Source organism: Phocoena sinus, chromosome X (assembly GCF_008692025.1).
Source record: "Phocoena sinus isolate mPhoSin1 chromosome X, mPhoSin1.pri, whole genome shotgun sequence".
Taxonomy (NCBI): domain Eukaryota; kingdom Metazoa; phylum Chordata; class Mammalia; order Artiodactyla; family Phocoenidae; genus Phocoena; species Phocoena sinus.
This window is the reverse complement of record NC_045784.1, coordinates 55,807,856-55,818,025: the sequence shown is the minus strand read 5'-3', so window position 1 is coordinate 55,818,025 and position 10,170 is coordinate 55,807,856. Positions and strand designations below refer to the sequence as shown.

The 10,170-nt window shown below is 41.0% G+C and overlaps 1 long non-coding RNA gene across 1 annotated transcript; it reads left to right on the top strand.

Annotated features, from left to right (window-relative positions):
- The first annotated feature begins 296 nt into the window (after positions 1-296).
- Positions 297-10,170, top strand: LOC116746987. The gene is made up of 3 exons (XR_004347941.1): positions 297-422; positions 1,038-1,124; positions 10,159-10,170. It is a non-coding gene; the product is annotated as an uncharacterized LOC116746987 (long non-coding RNA).

Below are 10,170 nucleotides of genomic sequence, written 5' to 3'. Positions count from 1 at the left end.
TTAAAAGTTTTCAAGTGTTTTGGTATATTAGCTCACTTTGGTCTCTCAATCACTCTGTTTGATAGAAGAGCTGTGTGTTGTTGTTTCCATCATTATAGTCAAGGAGGTAGCATGAATATCCTGTTAGTGGTCAGGCTAGGATTAGGAAGCGATACAAACTCATTTTTCCTTCCCCAGTACTCGGATGCCCAGTACCTGGACTCCCACATATAGACCTGCCCTGCTCCCTGGTGACCAGACATTGGTGTTGCTAAGTGCATTTGCTATCTCGTGTCTCATGGCTGTTTATTGTCTTGGCAGTTGGCTTTGCCTGGGTACCTTTGCTGAAGGATGGTAGAATCATCACATTTGAGCAGCAGCTGCCAGTTTCCGCTAATCTTCCCCCAGGCTACTTGAATCTGAATGATGCCGAATCAAGAAGGGTAGGAAAATACCTGTATTTGTTGAAGTAATCATGATGAAGTGTTTTTTTCCCCCTCTTTTTAAAAAACTATATTGAAGTATAGTTGATTTACAGCATCATGGTAATTTCTGCTGTCCAGCAAAGTGATTCAGTTATACGTATACAATGAGATGTTTAAAAAGTAGAATACCGTTGGCACAGTCGATAGTTTGGTCTGGTTGATGACTACTCAGAGGGTGGTTTGAGGGCCGGTGCTGGTCCACGATGAAGATAAGTATAGAAAATGAGTGTTGAGAAGCTTGTATAATAGTTTGACAAAGTAACCTCATGTCTGTTGATTTTGATAACGATTTTTAAAATGGGACTTCGATTTTGTGCATCATAAAAAGAATTCAGTTATTTAGTAATTTTTATTGTCATTTGGAAAAATATCAGCCTGCAAAGGATTGGAAATTCAAAATGGTTTAGGGTACATTTATTCTAAAGGCATGTTATTTTCTCCAATAATTCCCTGTGTGCAAAACTAACACATTTGTTTCTGAAAGAAAATGTTGAAATGCATAAAGGCGTTATATGTTGCTCATCTATCCATTGCTATGGTACAGAAACTCATGTGTGTATTTTCTCTTCACAGCAGTCTAATGTGGATATTAAGTGGGTAGATGGTGCAAAGCCTTTGTTGAAGATTAAAAGTCACTTGGAGTCTACCATTTATACTCAAGTAAGTTGCATCACCTGAATTTTGTCAATTTTAATACTTGACTATATTTCTGGATTAAAATAGACTATATTCGATTCTACAGCCTTAGAGAAGTTGTGGCCTGAAAGACTTTCTCATTAGTAATAGCATCATTCTTAATAATAGCTCAAATTTAAAAATTCTTCTCAAATTACCAAATCCTTTTACCTATTAATGCCCCTTTTTTGTTTCAGGATTCTATCCAGCATAGCGTGTTACATTTAGTTGTCATATCTCCTTAGGCTCTTCTTGGCAGTGACAAGTTCCGAGACTTTCATTGTTTTTGGTCACCTTGTCAGTTTTCAGGACTACTGGTATTTTGTAGGATGGCCCTCTGTTGGGATTTGTCTGAAATTTTTCTCATGGTTAGACTAGAGTTGAACACAGAAATTTGCAGTCAGTGGATCATGGCTGGCTACTACAGTTTGCTCTTAGCCTCAGCATCCATGAAATTAGGATCAAGTATCTGTGAGATGCCTCAAGCACAGTTTGAAAAATCACGGATGGAGAAGGTGAAGTCCACGCTCTTTGGTGTGGCCTACAAGGTCCCTCTCAATTCCCCCTGCCCACTTCATCATTTTAGAGGAAAAGAAACTGAGGCTTGCTTGGGTTAGATGATTTACCCGAGGTCACACAGGTAATAATTAGAGAAAGCAGGTCAAAATCCGAATTTCATGATTCTGGTTCCTGATACAGTCCATGCCGTCCACAAATTCAATATCTGTAGATTCCATACAGGACAGCTGGACACTGACCGGTGCAGGGCTAGGGTACATTGGGCACTGAATGCCTGGGACTTGTTCTGGTGACTCCCTGCTGCTACGTTTTCTTCACTTGTCAATTCAGACCTCTCTTCCTGCTCGTTTCATTAAAATATAGAAGCAGCCCAACTTCAGAGGCTACACTAGCCAAAAAAGAGGTTAAACAAATGTGTGACTACTTGGGCATAAATGGTGACCTACCCAGTGTGCTTAGGTACATGCTGAATGTGCCTGGTTTTGCTGCTTTGTGTGATGGTCGAGAGGACTATGGGACTCATTTAGGAACATGCATGTTGGTAGCTGCAGATGCTGAGTCTGGCCATTAGAAGACCCAGGGAAACAGGTTTCCAAGATTCCGGGGTGGTGGGGTGTGGTGCGGGGGCAGAGCCCGTGCTTTGCAGGTGGGAGGGAGGGAGACGCAAGAGGGAGGAAATATGGGGATGTATGTATATGTACAGCTGATTCACTTTGTTGTACAGCAGAAACTAACACACCATTGTAGAGCAATTATACTCCAATAAAGATGTTAAAAAATAAAGAGAAATGGAGCAGAGGGGAAGATGGCGGAGGAGTGAGACTCGGAGATCACCTTCCTCCCCACAGATACATCAGAAATACATCTACACGTGGAGCAACTCCTACAGAACACCTACTGAATGCTGGCAGAAGACCTCAGACCTCCCAAAAGGCAAGAAACTCCCCATGTACCTGGGTAGGGCAAAAGAAAAAAAGAAAAAACAGAGACAAAAGAATAGGGACAGGACCTGCACCAGTGGGAGGGAGCTGTGAAGGAGGAAAGGTTTCCACACACTAGGAAGCCCCTTCACGGGCAGAGACTGCGGGTGGTGGAGGGGGGAGCTTCGAAGCCACGGAGGAGAGCACAGCAACAGGGGTGCGGAGGGCAAAGTGGGGAGATTCCTGCACGGAGGATTGGTGCCGACCAGCACTCACCAGCCCGAGAGTCTTGTCTGCTCACCCACCGGGGCAGGCAGGGCTGCGAGCTGAGGCTCGGGTTTTGGTCGGAGCGCAGGGAGAGGACTGGGGTTGGCTGTGTGAACACAGCCTGAAGGGGTTAGTGCACCACAGCTAGCCGGGAGGGAGTCCGGGAAAAGGTCTGGAGCTGCCGAAGAGGCAAGAGACATTTTCTTCCCTCTTTGTTTCCTTGTGCGCAAGGAGAGGGGATTAAGAGTGCTGCTTAAAGGAACTCCAGAGATGGGTACGAGCCGCAGCTAAAAGCGTGGACCCCAGAGACAGGCGCGAGCTGCCGCTAAAAGCGTGGACCCCAGAGATGGGTGCGAGTCATGGCTAAAAGCACGGCCCCAGAGACGGGCGCGAGCTGCGGCAAAAAGCACAGACCCCAGAGACGGGCGGGAGACGCTAAGGCTGCTGCTGCCGCCACCAAGGGGTCTGTGTGCAAGCTCAGGTCACTATCCACACCCCTCTTCCGGGGAACCTGTGCAGCCTGCCACTGCCAGGTTCCCGGGATCCAGGGACAACTTCCCTGGGAGAACACATGGCGCACCTCAGGCTGGTGCAACGTCATGCCGGCCTCTGACGCCGCAGGATCGCCCCTTACTCTGCGCCCCTCCCTCCCCTGGCCTGAGTGAGCTAGAGCCCCCGAATCAGCGGCTCCTTTAACACCGTCCTGTCTGAGCAAAAAAGAGACGCCCTCCAGTGACCTACACACAGAGGCGGTGCCAAATCCAAAGCTGAGCCCCTAGGAGCTGTGAGAACAAAGAAGAGAAAGGGCAATCTCTCCCAGCAGCCTCAGGAGCAGTAGATTAAAGCTCCACAATCAACTTGATGTACCCTGCATCTGTGGAATACATGAATAGACAACGAATCATCCCAAATTGAGGAGGCGGGCTTTGGGAGCAAGATTTATGATTTTTCCCCTTTTCCACTTTTTGTGAGTGTGTATGTGTATGCTTCTGTGTGAGATTTTGTCTCTATACCTTTGTTTCCACCATTTGTCCTAGGGTTCTATCTGTCCGTTTTTTGTTTTTTTAAAATTTTTTTCTTAATAATTTAATTTTAATAACTTTATTTTATTTTACTTTATCTCCTTCCTTCCTTCCTTCCTTCCTTCCTTCCTTCCTCCCTCCCTCCCTTCCTTTCCTTCCTTCCCTCCTTTAGACAACGAATCAACCCAAATTGAGGAGGTGGACTTTGAGAGCAAGATTTTTGATTTTTTCCCCTTTTCCTATTTTTATGAGTGTGTATGTGTATGCTTCTGTGTGAGATTTTGTCTCTATAGCGTTGCTTCCACCATTTGTCCTAAGGTTCTATCCATCCATTTCTTTTTCTAATAATTATTTTTTAATTTAATAACTTTATTATATTTTATTTTACTTTATTTTCTTTCTTTTTTCCTTCCTTCCCTCCTTCCTTCCTTCCTCCCACTGTCCCTCCCTCCCTCCCTCCCTTCTTTCTTTCTTTCCTTCTTTCCTTCTATCCTTCTTTTCTTCTTTCTTTCTTCCTTCCTTCCTTCCTTTGCTCCTTTCATTCTTTCTTTCTTCCTATTTCTACTAATTCTTTCTCTCTACTTTTTCTCCCTTTAATTCTGAGCCATGTGGATGAAAGGCTCTTGGTGCTGCAGCCAAGAGTCAGGGCTGTGCCTCTGAGGTGGGAGAGCCAACTTCAGGACACTGGTCCACAAGAGACCCCCCAGCTCCACATAATATCAAATGGTGAAAATCTGCCAGAGATCTCCATCTCAACACCAGAACCCAGCTTCACTCAATGACCAGCAAGCTACAGTGCTGGACACCCTATGCCAAACAACTAGCAAAACAGGAGCACAACACCACCCATTAGCAGAGAGGTTTCCTAAAATCATAATAAGGCCACAGACACCCCAAAACACACCACCAGACATGGACCTGCCCACCAGAGAGACAAGATCCAGCCTCATCCACCATAACACAGGCACTAGTCCCCTCCACCAGGAAGACTACACAACCCACTGAACCAAACTTAGCCACTGGGGACAGACATCAAAAACAACGGGAACTATGAACCTGCAGCCTGCAAAACGGAGACCCCAAACACAGTAAGATAAGCAAAATGAGAAGACAGAAAAACACACAGCAGATGAAGGAGCAAGATAAAAACGCATCAGACCTAACAAATGAAGAGGAAATAGGCAGTCTACCTGAGAAAGAATTCAGAATAATGATAGTAAAGATGATCCAAAATCTTGGAAATAGAATAGACAAAAATGCAACAAACATTTAACAAGGAACTAGAAGAACTAAAGATGAAACAAACAATGATGAACAACACAATAGATGAAATTAAAAAGACTCTAGATGGGATCAATAGAAGAATAACTGAGGCATAAGAACGGATAAGTGACCTGGAAGATAAAATAGTGGAAATAACTACTGCAGAGCAGAATAAAGAAAAACGAATGAAAAGAACTGAGGACAGTCTCAGAGACTTCTGGGACAACATTAAACACACCAACATGCGAATTATAGGGGTTCCAGAAGAAGAAGAGAAAAAGAAAGGGACTGAGGAAATATTTGAAGAGATTATAGTTGAAAACTTCCCTAATATGGGAAAGAAAATAGTTAATCAAGTTCAGAGAGTCCCATTCTAGATAAATCCAAGGAGAAATATGCCAAGACACATATTAATCAAACTGTCAAAAATTAAATACAAAGAAAGCATGTTAAAAGCAGCAAGGGAAAAACAACAAATAACCGACAAGGGAATCCCCATAAGGTTAACAGCTGATCTTTCAGCAGAAACTCTGCAAGCCAGAAGGGAGTGGCAGGACATACTGAAAGTGATGAATGAGAAAAACCTGCAACCAAGATTACTCTACCCAGCAGGGATCTAATTCAGATTTGATGGAGAAATTAAAATCTTTACAGGCAAGCAAAAGCTGAGAGAGTTCAGCACCACCCAACCAGCTTTACAACAAATGCTAAAGGAACTTCTCTAGGCAAGAAACACAAGAGAAGGAAAAGACCTACAATAACGAACCCAAAACAATTTAGAAAATGGGAATAGGAATCTATATATTGATAATTACCTTAAATGTAAATGGACTAAATGCTCCCAACAAAAGACACAGATTGGCTGAATGGATACAAAAACAAGACCCTTATATATGCTGTCTAGAAGAGACCCACTTCAGACCTAGAGACACATACAGACTGAAAGTAAGGGGATGGAAAAAGTTATTCCATGCAAGTGGAAACCAAAAGTAAGCTGGAGTAGCAATTCTCATATCAGACAAGATAGACTTTAAAATAAAGACTATTACAAGAGAAAAAGAAGGATACTACATAATGATCAAGGGATCGATCCAAGAAGAAGATATAACATTTGTAAATATTTAGGCACCCAACATAGGAGCACCTGAATACACAAGGCAAATACTAAGAGCCATAAAAGGGGAAATCGACAGTAACACATTCATAGTAGGGGACTTTAACACCCCACTTTCACCCATGGACAGATCATCCAAAATGAAAATAAGTAAGGAAACACAAGCTTTAAATGATACATTAAACAACATGTACTTCATTGATATTTATAGGACACTCCATCTAAAAACAACAGAATACACATTTTTCTCAAGTGCTCATGGAACATTCTCCAGGATAGATCATATCTTGGGTCACAAATCAAGCCTTGGTAAATTAAAGAAAATTGAAATTGTATCAAGTATCTTTTCCGACCACAACGCCATGAGGCTAGATATCAGTTACAGGAAAAGATCTGTAAAAAAATACAAACACATGGAGGCTAAACAGTACACTACCTAATAAAGAAGTGATCACTGAAGGAATCAAAGAGGGAATAAAAAAATACCTTGAAACAAATGACAATGGAGATACGGTGAACCAAAACCTATGGGATGCAGCAAAAGCAGTGCTAAGAGGGAAGTTTATGGCAATACAAGCCCACCTTAAGAAACAGGAAATACCTCTAATAAACAACCTAACCTTGCACCTCAAGCAATTAGAGAAAGTAGAACAAAAAAACCCCCAAAGTTAGCAGAAAGAAAGAAATCATAAAGATCAGATCAGAAATAAATGAAAACGAAATGAAGGAAACAATAACAAAGATCAATAAAACTAAAAGCTGCTTCTTTGAGAAGATAAACAAAAGAGATAAACCATTAGCCAGACTCATCAAGAAAAAAAGGGAGAAGACTCAAATCAATAGAATTAGAAATGAAAAAGGGGAAGTAAAAACTGACACTTCAGAAATACAAAAGATCATGAGAGATTACTACAAGCATCTCTATGCCAATAACATGGGCAACCTGGAAGAAATGGAAAATTCCTAGAAATGCACAACCTGCCAAGACTGAATCAGGAAGAAACAGAAAATATGAACAGACCAATGACAAGCACTGAAATTGAAACTGTGATTAAAAATCTTCCAACAAACAAAAGCCCAGGACCAGATGGCTTCACAGGTGAATTCTATCAAATATTTAGAGAAGAGCTAACACCTATCCTTCTCAAAGTCTTCCAAAATATAGCAGAGGGAGGAGCACTCCCAATTTCATTCTACGAGGTCACCATCACCTTGATACCAAAACCAGAGATGGATGTCACAAAGAAAGAAAACTACAGGCCAATATCACTGATGAACATAGATGCAAAAATCCTCAACAAAATACTAGCAAACAGAATTCGACTGCACATCAAATGGATCATACACCATGATCAAGTGGGGTTTATTCCAGGAATGCAAGGATTCTTCAACATACGCAAACCAATCAATGTGACACACCATATTAACAAATTGAAGTAGAAAAACCATATGATCATCTCAATAGATGCAGAGAAAGCATTTGACAAAATTCAACACCCATATTTGATAAAAACCCTCCAAAAAGTAGGTATAGATGGAACTTTCCTCAACATAATAAAGCCCATATATGACAAACCCACAGCCGACATCATCCTCAATGGTGAAAAACTGAAAGCATTTCCCCTAAGATCAGGAACAAGACCAGGTTGCCCACTCTCACCACTCTTATTCAACATAGTTTTGGAAGTTTTAGCCACAGCAATCAGAGAAGAAAAGGAAATAAAAGGAATCCAAATCGGAAAAGAAGAAGTAAGGCTGTCACTGTTTGCAGATGACATGATACTATACATAGAGAATCCTAAAGATGCTACCAGAAAACTACTAGAGCTAATCAATGAATTTGGTAAAGTAGCAGGATACAAAATTAATGCCCAGAAATCTTTGGCATTCCTATACACTAATCATGAAAAATCTGAAAGTGAAATCAAGAAAACACTCCCATTTACCACTGTAACCAAAAGAATAAAATATCTAGGAATAAACCTACCTAAGGAGACAAAAGACCTGTATGCAGAAAATTATAAGATACTGATGAAAGAAATTAAAGAAGATACAAATAGATGGAGAGATATACCATGTTCTTGGATTGGAAGAATCAACATGCTGAAAATGACTCTACTACCCAAAGTAATCTACAGATTCAATGCAATCCCAAATAAACTATTGCTGGCATTTTTCACAGAACTAGAACAAAAAATTTCACAATTTGTATGGAAACAGAAAAGACCACGAATAGCCAAAGCAATCTTGAGAACGAAAAACAGAGCTGGAGGAATCAGTCTCCCTGACTTCAGACTATACTACAAAGCTACCGTTATCAAGACAGTATGGTACTGGCACAAAAACAGAAAGATAGATCAATGGAAGAGGATAGAAAGCCCAGAGATAATCCCATGCACATATGGTCACTTTATCTTTGATAAAGGAGGCAGGAAACTACAGTGGAGAAAGGACAGCATCTTCAATACGTGGTGCTGGGAAAACTGGACAGGTACATATAAAAGTATGGGGTTAGATCACTCCCTAACACCATACAGAAATATAAGCTCAAAATGGATTAATGATCTAAATGTAAGGCCAGAAACTATCAAACTCTTAGAGGAAAACATAGGCAGAACACTATGACATAAATCACAGCAAGATCCTTTTTGACCCACCTCCTAGAGAAATGGAAATAAAAACAAAAATAAACAAATGGGACCTAATGAAACTTCAAAGCTTTTGCACAGCAAAGGAAACCATAAACAGGACCAAAAGACAACCCTCAGAATGGGAGAAAATATTTGCAAATGAAGCAACTGACAAAGGATTAATCTCCAAAATTTATAAGCAGCTCATGCAGCTCAATAACAAAAAAACAAACAACCCAATCAAAAAATGGGCAGAAAACCTAAATAGACATTTCTACAAAGAAAATATACAGACTGCCAGCAAACACATGAAAGAATGCTCAACATCATTAATCTTTAAGGAAATGCAAATCAAAACTACATTGAGATATCATCTTACACCAGTCAGAATGGCCATCACCAGAAATCTAGAAACAATAAATGCTGGAGAGGGTGTGGAGAAATGGGAACACTCCTGCACTGCTGGTGGGAATGTGAATTGGTACAGCCACTATGGAGAACAGAATGGAGGTTCCTTAAAAAACTACAAATAGAACTACCATATGACCTAGCAATCCCACTACTGGGCATGTACCCTGAGAAAACCATAATTCAAAAAGAGTCATGTAGCAAAATGTTCATTGCAGCTCTATTTACAATAGCCCAGAAATGGAAACAACGTAAGTGCCCATCATCGGATGAATGGATAAAGAAGATGTGGCACATATATACGATGGAATATTACTCAGCCATAAAAAGAAACGAAATTGAGCTAATTGTAATGAGGTGGATAGACCTAGAGTCTGTCATATAGAATGAAGTAAGTCAGAAAGAGAAAGACAAATACTGTATGCTAACACATATATATGGAATTTAAGAGAAAGGAATGTCATGAAGAACCTAGGGGTAAGACAGGAATAAAGACGCAGACCTACTGGAGAACGGACTTGAGGATATGGGGAGGGGGAATGGTGAACTGTGACAAAGCGAGAGAGAAGCATGGACATATATACACTACCAAACGTGAGGTAGATAGCTAGTGGGAAGTAGGCGCATAGCACAGGGATATCAGCTTGGTTCTTTGTGACCGCCTGGAGGGGTGGAATAGGGAGGGTGGGAGGGAGGGAGACGCAAGAGGGGAGAGATATGGGAACATATGTATATGTATAACTGATTCACTTGGTTATAAAGCAGAAACTAACACACCATTGTAAAGTAATTTTACCCCAATAAAGATGTTAAAAAATATAAAAAATAAAAAGAAATGAATCAAATTTCATATGGCTGTGTCAATCTGCTTTTCAGGATCTACATGTG